The 24,100-nt window shown below is 39.3% G+C and overlaps 1 protein-coding gene across 12 annotated transcripts in view; it reads right to left on the bottom strand.

Annotated features, from left to right (window-relative positions):
• The window catches only part of NCOA1 (nuclear receptor coactivator 1), a 279,928-nt gene that overhangs the window by 236,950 nt on the left and 18,878 nt on the right, over positions 1 to 24,100 (bottom strand). Inside the window, exon 1 of one of the 12 annotated variants that reach the window (XM_003411915.4) lies at positions 13,688 to 16,415. The exons of the other annotated variants lie outside the window; for them this stretch is intronic. The gene's annotated coding sequence lies outside the window, so the exon portion shown is untranslated. Of the gene's footprint in view, positions 1 to 13,687; positions 16,416 to 24,100 lie in introns of those variants that run through there. 12 annotated transcript variants of the gene reach the window in all.

Raw genomic sequence — 24,100 nt, 5'->3', positions numbered from 1 at the left:
TACTTAGGGTAAAACTAGGTCCTTTACCCCATAATGCCCTTTCACCACTCCAGTCTCCTGTGATCTCTGTCTCAAAATCTTGGCTGCCTCCCAAGATATCTGTTCACCTACTATGCTACTTTCTTCCTTTCACGTCACCACCCTTAAAACTCCCAACCCTGGATCAACCCAATTACCTGCTAGAGAAAAATCATACAACTATGTGCATTGATCCTGCTATAATATTGTTGTTACTTGCCATTGAGTCAACTCCAACTCATGGCAACCTCATGTATAATGAACAAAATCTTGCCGGTCCTCTGCCACCTTCAAGATCATTGGTAAGCTTGAGTCCACTGTTGTGGCTATTGTGTCAATTCATCTCATTGATGGCTTCCCTTGTTTTCATTGACACTCTACCAAACATGATGTCATTTGCCAGCGACTGGGCTAAAATGTTATAGTCTTTGTGGTGTGATAAATCACTTTTATATAGCCTTTCTCACCATGGTCTTGCAACTCCCATAAAATGATTGGGTGTGACTATGCAAATAAGATGCCTGTGGCCCACCAAGGGGATTGGAAAGCTTTCTAACAACACAAATAAGGTGCATGAAATCCTTGCAGGGGTGAGACCATGCAAATAAGGTATATGGAACCCTAACGAGTGGATTGGTCAGTTTTGCCACCCTACTAGGCTTAAAATGAGCCATCCCAGAGGCAGGAAGGGGGCACCTCAATACCAGCAAGAAGAGCTACAAGTGGAGCACGTCTTTTGAACCCAGAGTCCCTGCTCTGAGAACTTCCCAGACACGGGATGTGGAGAGAGCTGTAACACCAAAGCAGGCACTAGATGGCAAGAAGCAGTGGCAAGCGTGTCAGAGAAACAGCAGGAGCAGAACCAGGAGACAGACACGAGACTGCACAACAGGCTTCCTAGCCTACCAAGCAAGGTGATTAACAGTGGATGGATATGCAGACCCACAGAGTGAGAGAGCTGAGTGCCTCTAGGCAGGAGGGTTGTTGGAGGACTGGGGTACCTCCAGGCACTTCAGAGGAGCTAGGCCCGCTGACCCACAGAGTGAGAGAGCTGAGCACCTTCAGGCAGGGAACTTCCTGGCAGAGTGGGGTGCCTACGAACACTTATCGGCAAAGCTAAAAGAGCTTTGTAGCACTTGCCCGAGCTGGGCAGAGGCCAGGCCAAGGGCTGAGGGCCGAAGACCAAGGGCTGAGGGCCAAGGGCCAAGAGAGGAGACCTATCCTGAGGGGGCTGAGAGGAGCCTATCCTCAGGGGTAGAGAGGAGCCCTGAACAGATGAGAGGAGCTGAGAGAGCTGTCCTACACTGAAGAAGGCAACTTTCTCTATATGCTTCCTGATTCTGATCCCGAGTTGTAACCTGGTACTTCCCTAATAAACCCCATAACTATGAGTATGGTCTGTGAGTTCTGTGGCCACTGCAATGAATTATCGAACCCGGCAGAAAAGTAGAGAGGATCGTGGAAGGGGCGGCTGGTGTTAGAATCATAAAAAGATTGGAGAGAGGAGGTATGTTTGACCTTTGCTTCCTAGGAATCAGACTTGGGCTGAAGTTCATCTTAATTCTCTCTCCTTCCTGTCATGAAGTTAGATGAGGAGGTATGACGCCTTCCCACAAACATTTTTATAGTCTTCAAACCTAGCCAGGCACTGAATGCTGCCCAGCAACCCTTTCACATGTCATCGATTGGGTCCTTTTCCCATTATTCATACTGCCCTTCTTTCCAAACTTTTGCCACTTTCCCTCTTCTAGTCCTAATGGGGATGGGGTGAGGTAGGGGCTTCATGTTTTCCTTAAACATTTGTCTGAGTTGTTCAGGTTGTTAAAATGCTATTACTTTCACTTTTAACATTTTCTCAGCCTATTACTGACCTTTAATATGGATGTTTTTAGTTTTAGGTGGCCAGATTTGTTCATCATTGCCTTTGTCATTTCTTTTCTTATTTATCTACTTAGAAATTTATCCCCCCTCTTCAACGATAGCCATAAATCAAAAAATACCAAACCCACTGCTGTCAATTCCAATTCATAATGACCCTATAGCACAGAGCAGAACTGCCCCATAGGGTTTCCAACGAATGGCAGGTGGATTTGAACTGCCAACCTTTCAGTTAGCAGCCGAGCTCTTAACTACTGTGCCACCAGGGCTCCCAGCAATTTTACTTCTAGGTATATACTCAAAAGACTTGAAAGCAGAGACTCAAACAGAGACCTGAACACCAATCTTCATTGCACCACTATTCACAACAGCAAAAAGGTGCAAACAACCTAAATGCCCACCAACAGATGAATGGAAACAAAATGTGGTACATAGAAACAGTGGAATACTACACAGCCACAGGAGAAATGAAGTCTTGACACATGCTACAGTATGGATGGAGCTGGAAGACACTATGCTGAGTGAAATAACTCAACCACAAAAGGACAAATATTTTATGACCTCGCTTATATGAAAAGGCAAATGTACTGAGAACAAAGTTTATTAGTGGTTATCAGGGGTGGAGAGGGGAAGGGGAAAAGGGGGAGTTAATGGTGATGGAAATATTGCATTGATTAAGGATAGGGTTACACAGCCGATTACAGTAACTGCTGTCAATAAGTTGTACACCTGTAAAAAGTTGAATTGGCAAAAGCTGTGTAATCGGTATATTTACAGTAATGACAAAAAAAAAATTTTTTTTAAAGAGTAGTCTTCTGAGGCTGGTTATGTACATCCAAAAACCTCATGGGATTTGGTCTCTTCGTTTGGAGATTTAGGGTCATGGTTTCCTGGGGCATCCCAGCTAACTGGCCTAGTAACATGTTTAGTGCTTCTGTTCTACCTCCTAGTTTGGTGCATAGTGCCTGGGGTCTTAAAAGCTCCCAAGCAGCCATCCAAGGCACAACAACTGGTCTTTATTCACCTGGAGCAATAGTGGAAGAAGGAGCTACCATTACTGAACATTTTGAGCTAAAGGTTCTATAAAAGAATCTTGATCAAAAGGGGGAAAATGTAGAACAGAATATCAAATTCTAACGGACTCTAGACCTCCTAGAGCATACGGGTTGGATGAATCCATGAAACTATTGCCCTGAGATAATCTTTAAACCTTAAGCCAAAAATATCCCCCGAAGTCTTCTTAAAACCAAACAACAGTTTAGCTTAAATAATAAAAATTGTTTGCCCCAAGCATTATGCTCTTTTAGGAACTATCTGTATGGGATCAAAGTGACAACAGCAACTTGAAAGATTAGAGTGGAAGCTTAGGGGGCAATGAATTTGTGTTAATAATTGGGGGATGAACAACTCAGAAGAGGCTGAGGATGATTGCACAATTCAAAGAATGCAATCAATGTCACTAAATGGTACATGTAGAAACTGTTGAATTGGCGTGTTTTGCTGTGTGTATTCTCAACAACAACAAAATAAATTTTTTTTTAAAAGTGGAGAGTTCTACCTCCTTGAGGAAATATCTGCATAAATTATTTAGATTTTTTTGTATGGGAGATATGTTTCTTCTACCCCATTTATGTGTGCAATCATTTACTGAATAATTAAATGCTCTAATCAGTATAATTATAATCAGTATTTGCACTGGGCATATCTGCTGCAAAAGACCTCTTTAAAGTATTGAAAAGAAAATATGACACCCTGAAGACCAAGGTGTGCCTGGCCCAAGCCATGGTCTTTTCAATCATCTCATATGTATGCAAAAGCTGGGCGATAAATAAGGAAGACCAAAGAAGAACTGATGCCTTTGAATTGCGGTGCTGGCGAAGAATACTGAATATACCATGGACTGCCAAAAGAACGAACAGATCTGTCTTGGAAGAAGTACAACCAGAATGCTCCTTAGAAGCAAGAATGGCGAGACTCCATCTCACATACTTTGGACATGTTGCCAAGAGGGATCAGTCCCTGGAGAAGGACGTCATGCTTGGCAAAGTAGAGGGTGAGCGAAAAAGGGGAAGGCCCTCAATGAGATGGACTGACACAGTGGCTGCAACAACAGCCACAAGCATAACAACTGCTAGGATGGTACAGGACCGGGCCGTGATTTGTTCTGCTGTACACAGGGCTGCTATGAGTTGGAACCAACTCAACGGCACCTAACAACAACAATCAGTATGGACTCAGGAATATAATCCAATACTGTCATTTATTTTGTTGCTCAAATTGTTACAGCTTTTGCCAATGGGTGTTCTTTCAGTTTAGTACCTCTATTCTTTTGCTAAGCTCCTATTCTTTGGGATTTTGAGTACTTCCCAACTTTCTGGAACTACAAGATATTCCAGGCTTATCTTACATATTTCCTGCCCCAGCCTTAGCATCAGTCATTTTCCAAGGAGCCATTATTGAACAATGCAATTAGATACCAAGATCTGAGTGTTAAGTGTGCTCAGTGCTACTGGGGTGTTACTGCTTCTAGGCCCTCTCAGCAGACAAAACTAGAAAATATATGTATGTATACTAAGTCATGTATACATACATAAACCAAAAAAAAAAAAAAAACCCATTGCCGTTGAGTCAATTCTGACTTACAACGACCCTACGGGACAAAGTAGAACTCCCCAGTTTCTAAGGAGCGCCTGGTGGATTCAAACTGCCAGCCTTTTGGTTAGCAGCCACAGCTCTTAACCACCACGCCGTCAGGGTTTCCGTATACATACATATCTATAATTATTTCTTTATCCATATCTATATTAAGCTAAACATGCGTTCATATTGATGTCTCCAACTCTAATCCAGTACCACATAGTTCATTCTAGCCATACCTCGTACATTCACTTACTTGTTTAATTCCAACATACATGGACACTGGCTTTAGAATTGTTAGCCCACACTCTTCTAAATTTTGTCCTACTTCTTTGGTCGTTCCTTCTGAAAGTCTTGTTAACAGAATCCTCATTTTAGATGTATGCGTTCCTAAGGACTTTGACCTTGATCACCTCTTCTCCCTCTACCCGAGTGACCTTTAATATCCATGACTTTAGTTACTTTCTAAATCACTCTCTCTAGCCCAGATCTCTCTCCTATGGTTCAAACCCACTTATCTAAAACCTACTGAATCTCAACTTAAGTGTTTACAGGCACCTCAAACTGAACTTATTAGCCTTCCTAATCTTTGCCTTCAGGGTTCCTTTTAGTGAATAGCGTCATCATCATCTACCTATCTGGAAAAGTCAGAAACTTAGGTTCACGTTTGCTCTACCCTCTATATCTCTCTAACATCCAACTACCAAGGTCTAAATCTTTCTCAAATCCACCTACTTCTCTCCATCCCATGATCCTACCATAGCCATCCTAACATTACCTCTGATCTAAGAATATTTGTTGGGATAAACAAATGAATAAACAAGGCAATACTGTAACACATCTCCTTACGTTCAGTTAACCTAGCTCTAATCCATTTTACATACTACAGACTGGGAAATCTTTCTAACAGGCAAATCAGATCATGTCACATCTTCAGGATTAAAATCTTTCAATAGCTCCTCATTCCTCTCAGAATAAAGCCCAACTGCCCTGACTTCGCTTTCAAGGTTCTGTGCAATATTGTCCCTAGTTAACACTGCAGTGTCATCTATCCTATTCTCTCATTTTGTATACCCTATATACTCAACAAATCTGAAATCTTTTCCACGTCTTTCTCCTGCCTTCTTGTCTGAACTCAGATTTTCCTTCTTCAAGAAAGCCATCTCTGCTTCCCCTCAGATCTGGGTTGGGTGCTCCCTTGCCTATGCTGTCTCCTCTTCTTCCACATACCCCTCAAATGGTAGTGGTCATCTTGCTCACAGTATGTGCATTCTTCCTGCACAATCTCACACATAAGTGTGAGATCCACTACCATTATCACTCATACATAACTTGCAAATCTTGTTCAAGCCCAAATATTTGAGTTCCAAATCTATATATCTACTAGTCTAACAGACTACAACACTTCTCCATCTGGCTGTCTCACAAGCACATCAATCTCAACATGTCCAAGTGAGATAGCGGTATCCCTGCTCCCACTCCACCCCCACCCCCAAAAAACTGCTTTCACTCTTGAATTTGCTACCAGAAACCTGGTAATATTCTAGATTCCCTCTTCTCTTTCATTCCCACACCCCGCTTTTCTTATTAATTCTACATTTTTTACATCTCTTATATTTATTTCCTCAGCTCTATTCCTACGTGGCTACCCTAGTTCAGGATCTCATTATATCACTGGATTATCAGATATAATATTCGCTCTTTTTATAGATATATTCTGTAATTTCATGAGACATCTTAAACACACACACAGAGTCATCTCTTAACATTGAAAACAAGGGAACTTTCCCAACCTGCATATTTGTGGGCTTGCAAGAAAGGAAAAGGCGTTTTTGCCACTTGTCTCTGCGTCTAATCGTGCAACATTCTAACCATTCTTCCACTGGCACCAAAATGATTGTTCCATTTCAACAAATGTATTTTTTTATTCCCTAGATTTCTAATTGACTCTTTTAACAACTGCCTAAGGAGTCCCCAGGTGGTGCAAATGGTTAAGCACTAGTCTACTAACTGAAAGGCTGGCAGTTTAAATCCACCCAGAGGTGCCTTGGAAGACAGGCCTGGCAATCTGCTTCCAAAAGGTCATAGCTTGAAAACCCTCTGGAGCTGTTCTACTCTACACATATGGGATCGTCATGAGTCAAAATCAACTGCAACTAACAATAACAACAAATGTCTACTCTTGTTTTATAACCACTTATTTCTATTTCAAGGATACAATAAATTCCCTATATCTCTAGAATTATTAAAAAAAAAAAAAATTAGCTACACTTATTTTAAAATTCTGTCCTATTAACTTTTTACTTGACCCTGAGTTCTTTTGTTTGTTGGTTTTCTTTCATGATGTTGGTTTTCCTGAAACATTTGGAGATTCTGTTACACTCTGCTGGCTTCTTTTGGTACAGTTCACTTGGGAAGCATTATTCATTTAATACTGCTTTCATGCCACCATACAGGGTGCCTAAGAGCCTGGTCTTCTAGATATCGGTATAGACAGTCACCCAGGGTGCTTTCCTGTCTCCTAAACCCAGGCTCCTACATGCAGAGTTCTCACATGGAAACAGGTCTTCTGCATGGCCCAAATTTGTGTCAGAATGTACAGAGGTCACACCTGCTTGTCTCATGTTGCAGTGATGCTAATGAATCAACCTACTGACTATTCTGGAACCCTTCCTGCTCCTAGGTTTCCCCACCTCTGGGTATGACCCCCTCAGTATTACCTACTTCCAGGAATTCTTTGCCGTTTCTGATGCACGAAGAGTTCCCTTCCTTATTTCTATACATGGCTACATATTTACTTTTCTATTACTTCTATAAACTTGGTGAAGGAAAGCAAAAACCTAGTGAGCATTCAGTCTGCCTTCTTGAAATGGGCCAGAATAAGTTTTCTGAAAGGTAAATCATGAATCTGTCCTTTCCCAGCTTAAAACCCTTTAGTGGCTCCCAATTTCCTATAGACAGATTCTAAATGTTTAGTATCACTAAGTCCTCTATTATCTGATTGATGACTCCCCACAACTGTGCATTCCCTATTCAATACTTCTCATGGTTCAGCCATACCTAAATACTTATACTTGGCCATACACAAAATGCTTTTTCAGACCTTCATACCATTGCATTCATCATTCCTTTTGTCTTTAATGCTTCCTCCCCCAGCCCTGATTCTATTAATTTTCTAGACATTCTTAAAAATCCAGTTCTGACTCATAGCGACCCTATAAGAGAGAATAGAACTGCCCTATAGTTTCCAAGGAGCACCTGGCGGATTCAAACTGCCGACCCTTTGGTTAGCAGCCGTAGTACTTAAGCACTACGCCACCAGGGTTTCCAATTAGATAGTAGATAAGAGCTATTTTAGGTGAAGTGAAAAATAACACACAACACAGGAGAGGTCAGCACAATTGGACTAAACCAGTTCCCTGAAGAAACCGAATGCTTCAAAGGCCAGCGTAGCAGGGGCGGGGTTTGGGGACCATGGTTTCAGGGGACATCTAAGTCAATTGACATAATAAAATCTATTAAGAAAACATTCTGCATCCCACTTTGGAGAGTGACGTCTAGGGTCTTAAACGCTGGCAAGCAGCCATCTAAGACACATCAATTGGTCTCAACCCACCTGGAGCAAAGGAGAATGAAGAATACCAAAGATACAAGGTAATTATGAGCCCAAGAGACAGAAAGGGCCACATAAACCAGAGAGTACATCAGTTCGAGACCAGAAGAACTAAATGGCGCCCGGCTACAACTGATGACTGCCCTGACAGGGAACACAACAGAGAACCCTTGAGGGAGCAGGAGAGCAGTGGGATGCAGACGCCAAATTCTCATAAAAAGACCAGACTTAATGATCTGACTGAGACTAGAAGGACCCCGGAGGTTATGGTCCCCAGACCTTCTGTTAGCCCAAGACAGGAACCATTCCCAAAGCCAACTCTTCAGACAGGGGTTGGACTGGACTATGGGATAGAAAATGACACTGGTGAAGACTGAACTTCTTAGATCAAGTAGACACATGAGACTATGTGGGCAGCTCCTGTCTGGAGGGGAGATGAAAGGGCAGAGGGGGTCAGAAGCTGGCCAAATGGACACAAAAATAGAGAGTGGAAGGACGGAGTGTGCTGTCTCATTAGGGGGAGAGCAACTAGGAGTATACAGCAAGGTGTATATAAATTTTTGCATGAGAGACTGACTTGATTTGTAGACTTTCACTTAAAGCACAATAAAAACAAAAAGATAAAAATAAAAAAAATCCAGTTTCAAAAGGGTGGGAAAGGATGCACATCAAGGTATTAATGGTGGTTGTTTTCCTGACTGCTGCTTATCTATAGTTCCTAAACTTTCTACATTAAAAACTGACTTTTATTGGAAAAAAAATATTTCTTTTTTTAATTTTTAAACTCTAATCACTGGTCGCCTCCTCTGTAATCCCTTACTTGGATAGCCAAGAAAGATTCACTTCCTCTTTGTGCAACTACACTGTCATGTTACATCCCTTTTTTATTAAAAAACTATACTGTTTTTCTTCTCTTAAAAAAAAAAAAAAAAACTGCCCTTATGAGACTGTAATCTCCTTGATGATAGAGTCTATGTCTTCTTCATCTTTCTATTCCCAGAACCTAAAAGAACCTGGAATCTTGTACATGCCTAATAAATGTTTGCTGGATAAATGAATGAACAATAACAAAAGTACTGAATTTAGGGAGATGCAGTTTCAAGATCATACAAACTGGTCTTAGAAAGTCATTTAGCTTTTTCTCCAAATAGGAAAGTATACACAGGCATTTAGAGGTGGTGAGAAAGGTATGATATTTACGGAATTGTAGACTGTACAAGCCAGAAAAGATATTAAAAGAGCACATTACATCTAAGCCCTCATGGTACAGATTAAAGAACTGCATCTCAGAAAAGTGACCTGCTCAAGCTCAGAATTTCTGACAGAATCTTGGAGATCCCAAGTCTTATGATTCCCATTCCAAAGCTCATTCAACTTCAGACTTGCCCTATTACTGTTCACATCATTTGAAGCTTTAGTAAGGATAATACCACCTTATCAGTTGAATATGGCTTGAAAATAAAAGTTCTCCCAACACACACTAGGAGCCCTGGTGGCTCAGTGGTTAAGAGCTCAGCTGCTAAACAAAAGATCAGCAGTTCGAACTCACCAGCTGCTCCTTGGAAACCCTATGGGCAGTTCTACTCTGTCCTATAGGGTTGCTAAGAGTCAGAATCAAATCGATGGCAACAGGTTTGGATGTGGGTTTTGGTTTTTGACTTTGAATAAGATTTCTCTTGGAGGCAACTACTAGTGCTCAAATTAGGGAAGGAAAGGTGAAAAGCATTCATTCAGACCATAAGTTTCATTTTACCAAGTGACTAAATAATATACACAGATGTAAGGCTTGCTCTTTTTATGGATATATTCTGTAATTTCATCAAACATCCTAAACACACACACACAAAGTCATCTCTTAACACCGAAAACAAGATAAATTTCCCAAACTTCTATATTTGTGGGCTTACAAGGAAGTAAAAGAGGTTTTTGTTAGTTTAATTTGGTAATGGGTTAGCCCCTTCCCCTTATTTGGGTGGGGGCGGGGGTTGGAAAGGATACACAACTACAATGGAAACAGGATTTTCAGAATGACAATTCTCTACTGAGCAATCCATTGTGGCCACTCTACGTAGTTAAGCACTGAGCATTCAGGATGCTATAGGATCATTTTTTATTACAAGCCTATAATACTGCTGATACAAAGCTATAATGAAAGTTGATATACAGAAACTCCCACAAGAATTTGGCCACACAGCAATGAGCCCCTTTTAAAAGATACCTTCTATTTAAAATATTCATAAATACATTTTCTTCTCCTCACTCTTTCTCAAGAAATTTCTCTGTTCCTCCCTTCCCTACTAGCACTGAAGAGATTTGCAAAGGTCCTATATATAGTCAAGTTTAAATATGTGTGGACTCTGGACTTTGTCATTTTAAAGGAAGTACTGAACAAAATAAAAGGAAAATGCAAACTAAACTGGTGAGCAGAATGACTGGAATGTGACTGCACGTTGTTTACCATGTGTAATTTGTATATAGGTGATGAACTAGTGGAAAGCAGCTCTGTGAAAACAAAAGCTAGATTAAGAATAATGGGCAAAAGAATTCAGACGCCACCACGGATAAGATGAATGAAAGCTAAAAACCTGAAACATAGACACAGGGCCATATTGTTATAAAAAGTGAAGTACAAGACACTCAGCTTTCCCATTTATCAGATGTGTCTTTGTTTCCCAAAATAAATGGGTATTAACTAGAGTCCCTGGGTGGTGCAAACAGTTAACATGCTCAGCTGCTAACCAAAAGGCTGGAGGTTCAAGTCCACTCGAGGCACCTTGAAACCAAGGCCTGGCGATCCACTTCTGACAACCCAGCCACTGAAAACCCTACGGACCATGGTTCTACTCTGATACATGTGAAGTTACCATGAGTCAGAATCAACTTGATGGCAACTGGTTTTTAAATTAACTAGAAATTCAATAGTGTTAATCACAATAAAGATTCTCTCACTAAAACATTGTGATTAAATGGGAAGGTGAATGTAATTATTAAACCAGTGATCCTTCTCTAGCTCTGATAGGTAAACAAACTGATCATTTTTGTTCCTGATCACAAAGGGAAAGCATTTAGTCTTTCACCAAGATGTTTTTCATAAATGACCTCCATCTATCAGGTTGAGGAGGGTCCCTTCTATTTCTAGTTCCTAGAGAGTTTTCATCAAGAATGAATGTTGAATTTTATAAAATGCTTTTAATGAATCCAACGAGATAATCTCGCCCCCCGCCTTTTAGTCTGTTAAAACGGTGCACTATGTGATTAATTTGTAAATGTTAAACCAACCTTCCATTCCCAGGATGATCCTTTTTATATATTCCTGGATTTGACTTGCTAAATTTTGTTCAGAATTTTTGTATGTACATTTACTCAATAAATTGATGTTATCAATAGTAATGCTGAGTGAGAAACAGAATACAAGAACAAAAACACATGGGAAGAATATATATAAAATACATATACTTGCAGACAAGTACTGGAAAGAACTATGAAAAAATTAAAAGAGCATGGTAGAACCATGAAACACATTCCAAATTTCTGATAAAACCAAAACCAAATCTACTGCCATCAAGCTGATTTCAATTCATGACGACCCCATGTGTTACAGAGTAGAACTGCCCCATTGGGATTTCCTGGCTATAATCTTCATAGACGCAGATCACCGGACCTTTCTTCCATGGTGCCTCTGGGTGGGTTTGAACTGTCAACCTTTAGGTAAGTAGATGAGCACTATTATTATTTCATTAATTTTTAAATAATCTTCTTCCTAGATGTACTTCTGGCAAGATCAGCATCATTAGAAACACCCAGCCATGGCCCTTCTACCATCCTGTGCAGCACTACAAAGATTATTAGAAAATGAAAAAGTTAGGAACAACTAAACTCAATGATCACCCCGTCAAATTTGTATCCTGGTGGCTTCTGGTAGTATCTGCCAAAGAACAATCTTTTTTCCAATACTATTTGAGCCAGACAAACAGATGTACGTCAAAGGCATGCCTTCTAGGTAAGTTAGCCTTCAAGTTTCCACAGAAGGAAAGCTCAGTTAAAACTCTCACGGAAATAAATTCTAAGATAGGGTCGTTAGCTCCAGCAGAAGAAAATTTAAGACCTGACTGTGAGAAAGTGCACAGTGTGGCCCCTGGCCCCAGGTACAGGATATATGCACATCTCAGAAGCAGAAGATCGGTGCACCCTGTGTCTGCATGGGGGTGACGTATACAAAGAGAGGAGCAATGACAAGCAGAAGAAAGGATCACACACAGCATGGAAGAAAAGGGAACCTAAAAAGGAAGCGGCGGGGGGGCGGGGGGCAGATGCAGAATAGAATTTCAAATTCTCGTGGACTCTACAGACTTCCTGGAACCATGGAGGGTGGATGAATCCCTGAAACCAATGCCCTTAGATAATCTCAAACCAAAAATATCCCCTGAAGTCATCTCAAAACCAAACAATAGTTCAGTTTAACTAGTAAAAAAGGCCTGCCCTAAGCATTCATTATGTATGCTCTTTTAAGAACTATCTATATGGGATCAAACTGACAACAGCAAATCGATAGAAACCTCAGAAAGTAGTGAATTTATGCCCTCAGAAAAAGAGGAAGAGAATGGCCGTACAACTCGAAGAATGTAACCAATGTCACTAAATCGTACATGTACAAACTGTTGAACCGATGTATGTTTTGCTGTGCACGTTCTCAACAACAAAAAAATTTAGAATGGAAAAAAAGGAAAGCTTTCAGAAAAAGTACAGTATACAAGGGGTTCATAAAGTGAAATCCCCACAGGAGACAAAGTAACCAAAATTTTAAGCCAACAGGCAAAAGTGGTACCTGTATCTAACTAAAAAGTGCTTGCCAGCCTTAAAGCATTCATATTCAACAGATATTAAATCAATGCGTAGTCTAACAAAACAAAAAAACAAAATGGTGTATGTATGTGGCTGAGGGAAGTGGGTAGGAAAATAACCACTGTCACATAAAAGATGAATAATGAAAGAAAAAAGTTGGACAGAAAGGAGAGTAGATTGGAATAAAGGTTATAGGTGCAGTGTTTTAGCAACTGGTATAACAGAGAGAACAAGAGAGAAAGGGAAGAAGGTGACACTAACCAGTGGGGAAGAAAGAGAAGGGTGTGGGACCAGATTGAAAATTAAATGGTTGATGGAGAATTAACGGGTAAATTAGGCCAAGGTCCAGGACTGACTCGATGGCAACTAACAACAACAACAAGGCTAAGTGCAAAAAAATGTGAGTCTCTATTAATATATTTATTTACTGACATTTTATAAGTGTAGCCATTTGTTTGGCTCAGTTAATAGCAGTGACATATAAGACAGCTGTTTACAGTTTAATAAACTTTTGTCTTTGTTCCCCCTCAATTAAAAAAGGCAAAACCTTTTTATATTCAAAGAGAGAGAAAATTTACTTCATAGGCCAGGTTCCATGTCACTTGAGCCTTTATAACATGTCTAGCAAGGCTCAGCCTAATCAGCCTACCAAGGAGTAGACACGGAGTAGGTCAAGTTCAAGTAGCTCAAAGTGATTACCTGCTGAGTTGCCATTGCTATCCCTTAGTTGACAGCTTCCGAGCCTCTGATAAACAGCAGTGGCAGAACTAAAAAAAGTAACTTCCTTCTTGAAGGAGGTTCACTGAGGGTTTTGGTTTAGGTTTTTGTTTTTAACTCCTGGTGCAATTGTTTCCATTTAAAAAACAGTATTTGCTTTGGAAAAACTACAAAAAAACAGAATAAAATTATAAATCCAGACTATAACTTCCAGAAGTCAACCAATATATTAACAACTTTTGCCTAGTGAGCCATGGTGACCCAGTGGTTAAGAGTTCAGCTGTAACCAAAAGGTCAGCAGTTCGAATCCACCAGCCACTCCTTGGAAATCCTACGGGACAGTTCTACTCGTTCCTATAAGGTTGCTATGAGTTGCAATCAATGCAACGGCAATGGGTTTTTGTTTCTGCTTTTTTTTTGGCGGGGGGGTTGTCTAGGGATAGGACTATGTACGGGTTATTTGCTTACTTTACTTGCTCTGTGATTTTTTTCTCCTTTTTATTTTTTAATATTTTCCCTAATGTTCACGTATTTCCTTCATAACATAGGGGAATAAAAACAAGAAAGCAAGACAGCAATGTAGCATGAATGACCCTTAATCCTTCAAAAGACTAAACCAAAAAAACCAAACCAGTTGCCGTCCAGTCAGTTCCGACTCATGGGAATCCCATGTGTATCAGAGAAGAACTGTGCTTCACAGGGTTTTCGGTGGCTGTGATCTGTTGAAAGTAGATCACCAGGCCTGTCTTCTGAGGCTCCTCTGGGTGGACTCAAACCTCTAACCTTTCAGTGAAGTAGCCAAGTGCTTAACCATTTGCAGCACCTAGAGACTCCTAAAAGACTAAAAGTAGAGGTAAATTTAACAAAGGGTGCCAAAATGAATGTCCCCAATACGTTTTTCCTAAATGTACCTTTAATAATTTACAAACTTCACAGGACAGATGCTTCAATACTGTGTTTTTAAATCAAAGATGTTCTTTCTCCATGCACAAAAGCTGTACTAGATTGGGCAGCTATGATAATCTATTCTGATGCACAGTGTCCAAGCAAGGGTCAAGGTGTAAAAAGCACCATACTTCTAGCTCTCACCAAACCAAACCCACTGCTGTTGGGTCGATTCTGACTCATAGCAACCCTAAAGCTCTCACACTTGCTTAATTCAATGAACTGTATCATCTGTCTTTAAACTGAATAGTTAAGTAACTTTATTAGTTCTGCAAATTCACCTGACACTCATTATACCACAGTGTCTCTGAATGTCAAAATCTTACGCCATAAAAATTTAACTTTTTATTTATATGGGTGGCACAAACAGTTAAGTGTTCGACTACTAGCGGAAAAGTTGGCGGTTTGAACACACCCAGAGACACCAGGGAAGAAAGGCCTGGTGATGTGCGTGAGAGGCCACAGCCTTGCAAACCCTATGGAGCGCAGTTCTGCTCTGAAAAACACGGGGTCGACAGGAGTTAAAATCAACTCAACGGTAACTAGAAATTTATATGTTTACATTTTATTGCCCAGTACCCTATACCTACTTTGTTATTACTCATTTTAAGTTGCAAATCCCAGAGACTAGAATCTTGCTTCCTTTACTTGCTCTATATAGAGCTTAATCAAGTAAAATATAGGAAACGAAGGCTATTACAACATGACTATGTTACTAACAAGAAATAAAAATTCACTAACATTCAACTAAACTGGTAAGATGAATTCTCGGTGACCTTATACCAGAATAAGTCAGTTACAGATCCTAAGCCACGCAGTCCACGGAGCCTGTTCATTTGATAGTCATTTCCTGACATATAAGTGCTTCTAGAGTTGGCCGGATAAACTGCTCTACAGCTCCCCACCTAGAACCTTACGAGTTCGATTTTAGATAGCGATAAAAATTAATGGTATAAATGTAGGGGAAGTAAAACTCTCACACTCTGACAGTAATGTCTAAATTAATACAATTTATTAAATAATGCCAAATTATTCTCCAAAGTTGAAGAGGCACATACTCTTCAACCAGTGATTCCAATCTTACATAAACACACACACCCTACATCTCTCTGGAAAAATACACAAATGTTCAAAAGAAGCATGTACAAGAATGTTCACTGCAGCACTGTCTAATAATGAAAAACTGAAAACCACCTAATAACCACCCAAAGGAAAAATGGGTAAGTAAATTATGGTGTAGCTATGCAATGGAAATCATAGGACAAACACAGTGAGGGCGGGGGAGAAAGAGCGTACTACAAAAGCCAACTGCAGAATAGCATGTATAAAAACATGCAAAACAACTACATTATTTATGGAGACAAATATACTCAGAATAGTGTTTAAGGAGGGGAAAAAAAAAAACAGGAAAAGGAAGGGTACACAGTTCAACTCCACAATGTTTTACTTCTTGGGGAAAAAAAAATCTGACACAAATATGGCAAAATGTTAAGGTCTGACTAAGCCAGGCAGATAGATACATGGAATGATTTTTCTACTGTTCTTTATTCTTTCCTGCATGTTTGAAATACAGGCAGTCCCAGATTTATGATGGAGTTCCATTTCAACGACTCTGTCGTAAGTAGGTTTTGTCGTAAGTCAAACGTCTTTTTTTTTTTTAGTTGTGATTATTATTGCCTTTTATTATCAGTATCTTTCTAAATCATAACATTGAACATCTGCAAGTGGACATCTGAGAATGATAACATCAGCAAATTACATGGTGCAACACTGTATGTAGTACATAGTACTAACCATATATAAAAAAAAAAAAACCGTATATACACACACACAAAAAAGATGGTCCTCTTATAACTGGGAATACGTAGTAAGTCAGGGACTACCTGAATTTCCTATCAATTCAGGATATAAACAGATCTGAACTGGCTAGACTCTATTTGGCAAATAGTTAATATCTGACCAAGAGCAAGTGAAGTCAGGCAAAGAAGCACCTATAACAGAAAGCTATTTTCTCAAGCCTTATTTCTACCTGGGTATGCTGGAGCCATCTATATGCATACATACAAATCATCTCATTTAATTGCCTGACAACACTGTGAAAATGGAGATATTATCCCCATTTCACAGACAAGAAAAGATAAGAGCCTTTGGAGATCAAAGAAACTGGTATCTGGCCTAAACCAATTAGTCACAGAGAAGAACCCAGACAATCTGTAGATGCAAAACAACTTTCAAAAAATTGTGGGCTTTCAAAGGAACAGGACATGCTGCTCAGTTGCTCTTGTTAAAAAGAGGATTCATCTGATCATAAACTCAAGATGAGCCTCAAAGATGATACCCACTGCCATCAAGTTAAGGTCCACTCATAACGACCCTAAAAGACAGAGTAGAACTGCTCCATGGGGTTTCCAAGGAGCTGCTGGTGGATTCGAACTGCTGACCTTCTGGTTAGCAGCCAGCTTTTAACCACTACGCCACCAGGACTCTGGCTCAAAGATGATACGGCTACCAAAAACAGCTTAATTCTGGGCTATATTAAAAAAAAAAAAATCCATTGCCGTCGAGTCAATTCTGACTCATAGTGACCCTGTATTAAAAGGAAAGGAGAAAAAAAAAACCTATCAGCTGACCATACTCTGTACTACTCCGCACACAGGTAAAGTACTGAGTTTAATTTAGACTCCCAAGTTTTAAAAGGCCATTGACAATAGTTTAGTCATTAGCACAGGTAATATTCTAGCTGAATAAAAGAGTAAACTTTCTGGCCATTAGAGCTTTTTAAAACTGAATTGAACTGTTTTAGGAATACAAGCATTTCTCCTACTGTGCTGGTGGATATAATGCGCTCTTTAATTATAAAACAATGTGGGTTTGGATGTAATCACAAACTCCTTTCTCATTTAAATTGCTACAGAAAAAAATCAACTTATTTAAACTGACACACACTAGCCCTTAACCCCTTTTCCCTGTGAAACAGTTTTTATTTATAAAATAACTTTTGATTAGGCAAAAATTTTTAATGCATTACAGTATGTTATGGATTGGATTATGTCTCCAAAAACATATATGTTGAACTCCTAAACTCTGGTACTTGTGAATGTGACCTTGTTTAGAAACAGGGTCTTCAAAGTTAACAGGCCATACCAGAGTAGGGTGGGTCTTAATCCAATCTGAGTGGTGTCCCATAAAAAAGGAGAAGAAATTCAGAGACAGAGGGAAGACAGTCACCTGACTATGGCGTTATGCTGCAGCTGTAGGCCAGGGAACACCTGGGGCTACAGAAGCTACAGAGATAAGAGCCTATGGGGAGAACATGGCCCTGAATTCAGACTACTATACCAGCCTTCAAAACTGTAAGATAAAAAATTTCTGTTGTTTAAAGCCACCTACTTTGTGGTACTTTGTTACGGTACCCCTAGGAAACTAAGACAGTACAACACACTGCATGAACTAACCATCTCTGGAAAGCCCTTCTGCCGCAGATGCTAGGGGCTCAGAGGTTGGACTACATGATCAATAAACTTCCTCCTAATTTTCACATTCTGTAAGTGCAAAGTTTACTAAGGCTTTGGTAAAGAAACTCCATTTAAGACCAACAAAATACTAGCAGGATGCCAGAGGTAAAACCAATGAAGTGGTAGAAAATCACATATTGATTAAAACATTATCAAGTGATTCCAACCAGAAGTTCTTGCTGATGTATTTGAAAGATGAGCTTTATTTCTACTGAAAAAGATTGGAATCTACCTCATACGATATAGAAAATTTAATTCAAAATGGATCAAAAATCTAAACGTAAGTGCTAAAACTATAAAACTCTCAGAAGAAAACAGGAATAAATCTCTAACCTTGGATTAGGCAATGGTTTCTTAGGTATGACACCAAAAGCACAAGCAACCAAAGAAAAAGATAATACACTGGACTTCATTAAAATCAAAAACTTCTGCGCCTCAAAGGACACCACCAAGAAAGTGGAAAGACAATCCACAGAATGGGAGAATATGTTTGCAAATCATATATCTGACAAAGGAACTTATGTCCAGAATGTATAAAGAGCTCTTACAACTCAAAAACAAAAAGACAACCCATTTTAAAAATGGGCAAAGGATTAGAACAGGCATTTCTCCAAAGAGGATATACAAATGGCCAAGAAACACATGAAAACATGTTCAACATTATTAGTCATTAAGGATACACACATCAACACTATAATGAGACACCATTTCAAACCGACTAGGATGGCTAGAATCAAAAAGCCTGGTGATAACAAATATTGCGAGAATGTGGAGAAATTGGAAACCTCAGACACTGCTAGCAGGAATGTAAAATGGTATTGCTGCTTTGGAAAAAATTTTGCAGTTTCTCAAAATGTTAAACATTGTTATTGTTATAAATTTGTTATATTATAAATATTGTGAGTTGACTTCTGACACATGGTGGACCCAATGTCCAGTGAAACTAAATGTCACCAGCCCTGTGATCAGCTGCAGATCAGACCGTTGTGATCCACAGGGTATGTTAAACACATGACCCCGCGATTCCACTCCTACGTATACACCCAAAAAAGAAAAAGAACGAAAGAAAATATGTGTCCATACGAAAATTTGTACAGTAAAGTTCATAGCAGTGGTGTCCTACAAAATAATCAAAAAGTGGAAATCACCCCAATGTCCATTTACGAATGGATAAACAAAATGTTGTATATCTATACAAAGGAATATCATTTGGTCAGAAAAAGAAACCAAGTACCGATACATGCTATGCCATAGATGAACACTAATAACATAATGCTAAGTGAAAGAAGCTAGTCACAAAAGGTCATATATTGTATCATTCCACTTATATGAAATGTCCAGAAAAGGTAAATCCAAAGAGACAGAAAACGGTTAGTGGTTCCAAGTGGGGAGTGGCTGCTAATGGGCACAAGATTTCTTTTTGGGATAATGAAATATTCTGGTATTAGATAGTGGTGATCATTGCACAACTTTGTAAACATAATAAAAACTACTACTGAATTGTAAAAGGGTGATTCTTATGACCAGTGAATTATATCTTATTAAATAAATAAATGGAAGTCTCTCTTGGGAATAACAGAATGTAATGCTCTATATCTAGATTACGTATCTTTCATCATATTTAAAAAGAAACTATGGTAATATAATTCCCAGAATAACAGAAGAACTACAAAAAGCAAAATACCAAGGTGCGTCCAGGTCAAGCTCTAGGGTCTTCCGATAAACACATTCCCAAAGTTAGCAAAAACAAAGCACATATTCCTACACTCTGCCTGGTCTGCCCATGACAGACATCAGTCATCAATCTCCAATACCCTCTTCCACTGAGCCTAGACATGGCCATAGATCCCTTATCAACACAGTTGTCCATGTACTACCAATTTGTCATAACTGATAACAAATGGCTGAAGGCTAGACCTAAAGGTACTAACTTCATACCTAAGTGCTATTTCTGTCTGTCTTAGTCTAGTATAGCTTGCCTTAATTACACAAGCAAATGTTAGCAGTCAGCATTTTGGTAGTGTTATTAATTATAAAATATTTCAGACTTACAAAAAAGTATTTAAAAAATTTAACATATATGATATACCCACTATCCACCTAAAGAAATAAAATATTACAAATTCATTTAAAATCTCCTTTACTTTTAATAAGTATTTCTTCTTTTAGAAAAATAATTAAACTGTGATTATACTCTTGCTGTTAAAAAAAAAACCCTGTAGAAATACGGTCCAAGGAGTAACATCAAGACATCACTATTCACACATGAACTATTAAGCAACCTCTGACATGTGACATTAAAAAAAAAAAAATTTTTTTTTATAAAATCTCTATCACTCTCAATTTTAACAAGAGGAAAGAAACTCTCCCACATCTCAACAACAATAGTAATGGAAACAGAAGTTAGAATATGACCAGAGGGTTTCTTCCACCCAAACGATTTTACTGTCACTTAGCAAAAGGCAAAGGCCTTCACCAACCACCTTTCCTTGTATATAAGTCAGTCCAGCACACCTCTCATTTTAACATACACTCCATTTGTCAACACACTTTCACACACAATACCTCATCAATCCCACAAGGTATACAAATTAGGTAAACATATATACCCATTTCTATGGACAGGGAAGAATAAAGTGATTAAGAAAACAAGCTTCTTAGCAATGTGGCCTGGAACATTTTACTTAACTTTTCTGAACTGCAAAACGAAGGTAACACCTGGCTTACAGAGTACTTATGAGAATTAGATTGCTGTTGTTAGTTGCCATGAAGTGATTCTGACTCACAGCAACCCTGTGTGAATTAGAGTACACAACACATATAAAGCACTTGGCATGGAACCTGATGTAAAACAAGCACTAAAGGAATGGGAACTGCTGCTACCATTGTTGACATTGTTGCTTTTGTTTTTATTGCTGTTGTTAGTTATGCGAGATCAAATAGATCCTAAAAAGAGGAGCGAAGACTGCAACCTAGGTTTTCTTCGATTCCACGGAGCAGTGCATCATTCTCAAATGGTCACCAAGAATCCTACCTGTATAGACTTGTTTTTGTTGGCTGTCAAGTCAATTCGGACTCATAGCGACCCTATAGGACAAAGTAGAACTGCCCTATAGGGCTCCCTAGGCTGTGATCTTTACAGGAGCAGATAGTCGTATCTTTCCTCCAGCAGAGAGGCTGGTGGATTCGAAACGCCAACCTTTCGGTTAGCAGCCAAGTGTTTAACCATTGTGCCACCAGGGCTGCTTATCTGTATAGAGTAGGCTCTACCATTTCCAGACAGTGCTTCCCTTTCTCATCTAGACAGCATGCTGTTCACTTTAGGATCTTTAAGAATCAAAAGAAAATAGCACTATCAACAGCTGCCAATATCACAAAAAGGCAACCGGACATTATGTGTCTCACAATACAATCGATGACATCGTTATTCCTCTCTCCCCCAAATTAAAACTTAATCAAGTCTCTAAGTCAAACTAGCAATTTACAGGACATTTAGAGGGCAGAGGAATATGTTAAACTACACCAAAGTTCAGACTATAGGAAATTCTAAAGGACAAACCAAGTTCTTCAATACATAAATTACAAGGAAAACAGAGACGAGAGGTAACCTACAAATTAAAAAATGACTTAAAAGGCATGTCAACCAATCCTGATTTCAAAACAAATTTTTTTTAATTCTCCCTCCAAAAGGGAAATAGCTGCAGCCCAACGACCATCTGCTTGGGGGAACAAGCATGCTAGTGACATAACCAGAATATTCAGGAATAGTTTGGGCTTTGAGACATTTCCTTTTTTCTAATGTAAATCAATAAATTAGCATTCTGGTTTTTATAAGAAAGGCAGTAACAACACATAGCCTTTATTCTGCCTATTCTACACCTATGATAAAAGTCTTATAAGGAGCATTTTTAAAGATTATAGGGTCACTATAAGTATGAATTGACTTGACAGCAACAGGTTTTACATAGGCTTACAAGTTCATAAAATGACCCCCTAAAATCTAGAAGAGATCACAAGAGCAAAGGTCAAGGAAAAAAAACAAACAACAGGAAATGTCTGGAAGGAACGCTTTTGTAATTGTAGCTTAAAAGAAAACCCATATCATCATCATCAGGATTAGCTGTCAACAGGAACTTTCCCAGAAGTAACCCATCCTATAATGCGATCTGAAATATCTTAATGGAAATTATAGCACCTCTCTGTCATCAAGAGGAGCAGCAGTTATGAGCTTGGCTGTTAACCAAAAGGTCAGCAGTTGGAATTCACCAGCACTCCTTGGAAACCCTACCAGGCAGTTCTACTCTGTTCTATAGGGTCGCTATGAGTTGGAATCGACTCAATGGCAACAGGTTTTTGGTTTTCTGTCATCAAGAAGCTGCCAGCTTTCGGTAAATTAAATGAAAATTAATCTGAAATTTCAACATGAGCACATGCTGTAATGAAGTTTACTCATTTGTTTCCCATTTTGCTCCATAAATTATTTGAGACAGCTCACAGAGTGCATTAGAGAAAGAAGTGAAGACACTGGGGCAAAGAGAAAATAAGGGAGGAAAATAAGATGAAGTCGGCGGGCTGCTATTTGGCTCTGAACTTTCTTGGTGAGAGAAACACCATCAGTTACAATAGTCATGATGAGTATGTAACAGGAGCAAAGCACTTGCTCAAAGGAAGCACAGCTTTTCCTAGTACCAAGACCTAAAAAAAAAAAAATCACTACATGAGTTCCAGTAACAATTACAATGGTGACAAAAACAATAGCAGCTCACCTTCACTGCTCATGCCCTGGGTCAGCCATGTTCTAAGTATTTTATGTACAAACTCACAAAATTCTTACAACACCCTGTGAAGGTAGGCACAATTATTACCCCCATTTTATAGATAAGAAAACTGAGGCACAAAGAGGCTAAGTAACACGTACCTAGGAAGTAGCAGATGCAGGAATCAAGCTCAGGAAATCAGGCTCCAGAGCCCACACTCTTAACCAGTGCATAACCTTTCACCTATAACAAAGCGTCTCCCTTTGGGCCTAAGCCTCTGCCTTCAGTCAGAAGCAGTATTTGTCTATCAAATATTAGCTCATTTTGTGCTTGGTCTTCCTCTTCCAGATCAACTGCTAATAGTAACATTAGTGGTAGTGATTGTAGTACTAACTAACAGTAACAACACCATAAGGGCACTGAGACAAAGGAGATTATATACTCACAGGAATTTTATAATAAAAGGAGTACAAAATTTCATAAAGCTGTTTGTTTTAATGGCTCTCATTAAAGGCTGATTGCATTACATCAAAGAACAATTCTGCAAAAGCAACTCTACACTAAAAGCTACACCAGTCTAAAACAATGCAACCAATGTATGTAGTTCTCTGGTGTCCTGACCTGATCTAAGTAAACACTGTTTCTAAGGCAGCGGACTAAAACGTATTTCAAACAATTCTCAAAGACTGTTGCTTCTCACTACAACATTTTTTATAAGAATTGGGCAGCAGAGTAAGTGGATACATATTTGCAGGGTAAAACCAGCTGCCTGAGTTGCTTCCAACTCATAGCCACCCCATGTATGTCAGAGTAGAGCTCTGCTCCATAAGGCTTTCATGGCTGATTTTTCAGAAAGAGATCATCCGGCCTTTCTTCCAAGGCTCCCTTGGTGGTCTCAAACCTCCAACCTTTGGGTTAAAAGCTGAGCACATTAACCGTCTGCACCATTCAGGGACTCCTGCTAGAATAAAGCTATTCCATAATCCCAATTACAGGTAGCCTATATGTTTTCATAATTAATCAAATATACCCAGTAGGGTTAATATCCTCTTAAGAAAATTAAAGAATCTAACTACGCTGTTCCACAGGGTCGCCATGAGTCGGAATCGACTCGACGGCAACATGTTAACCACTAAGGAATCTGAGTACGCAGCCAACCTACCTCTCCATGGAGGTCA

The sequence above is a fragment of the Loxodonta africana genome, chromosome 12 (assembly GCF_030014295.1).
Source record: "Loxodonta africana isolate mLoxAfr1 chromosome 12, mLoxAfr1.hap2, whole genome shotgun sequence".
Classification (NCBI taxonomy): Eukaryota; Metazoa; Chordata; class Mammalia; order Proboscidea; family Elephantidae; genus Loxodonta; species Loxodonta africana.
This window is presented reverse-complemented; position numbering and strand designations above follow the sequence as displayed.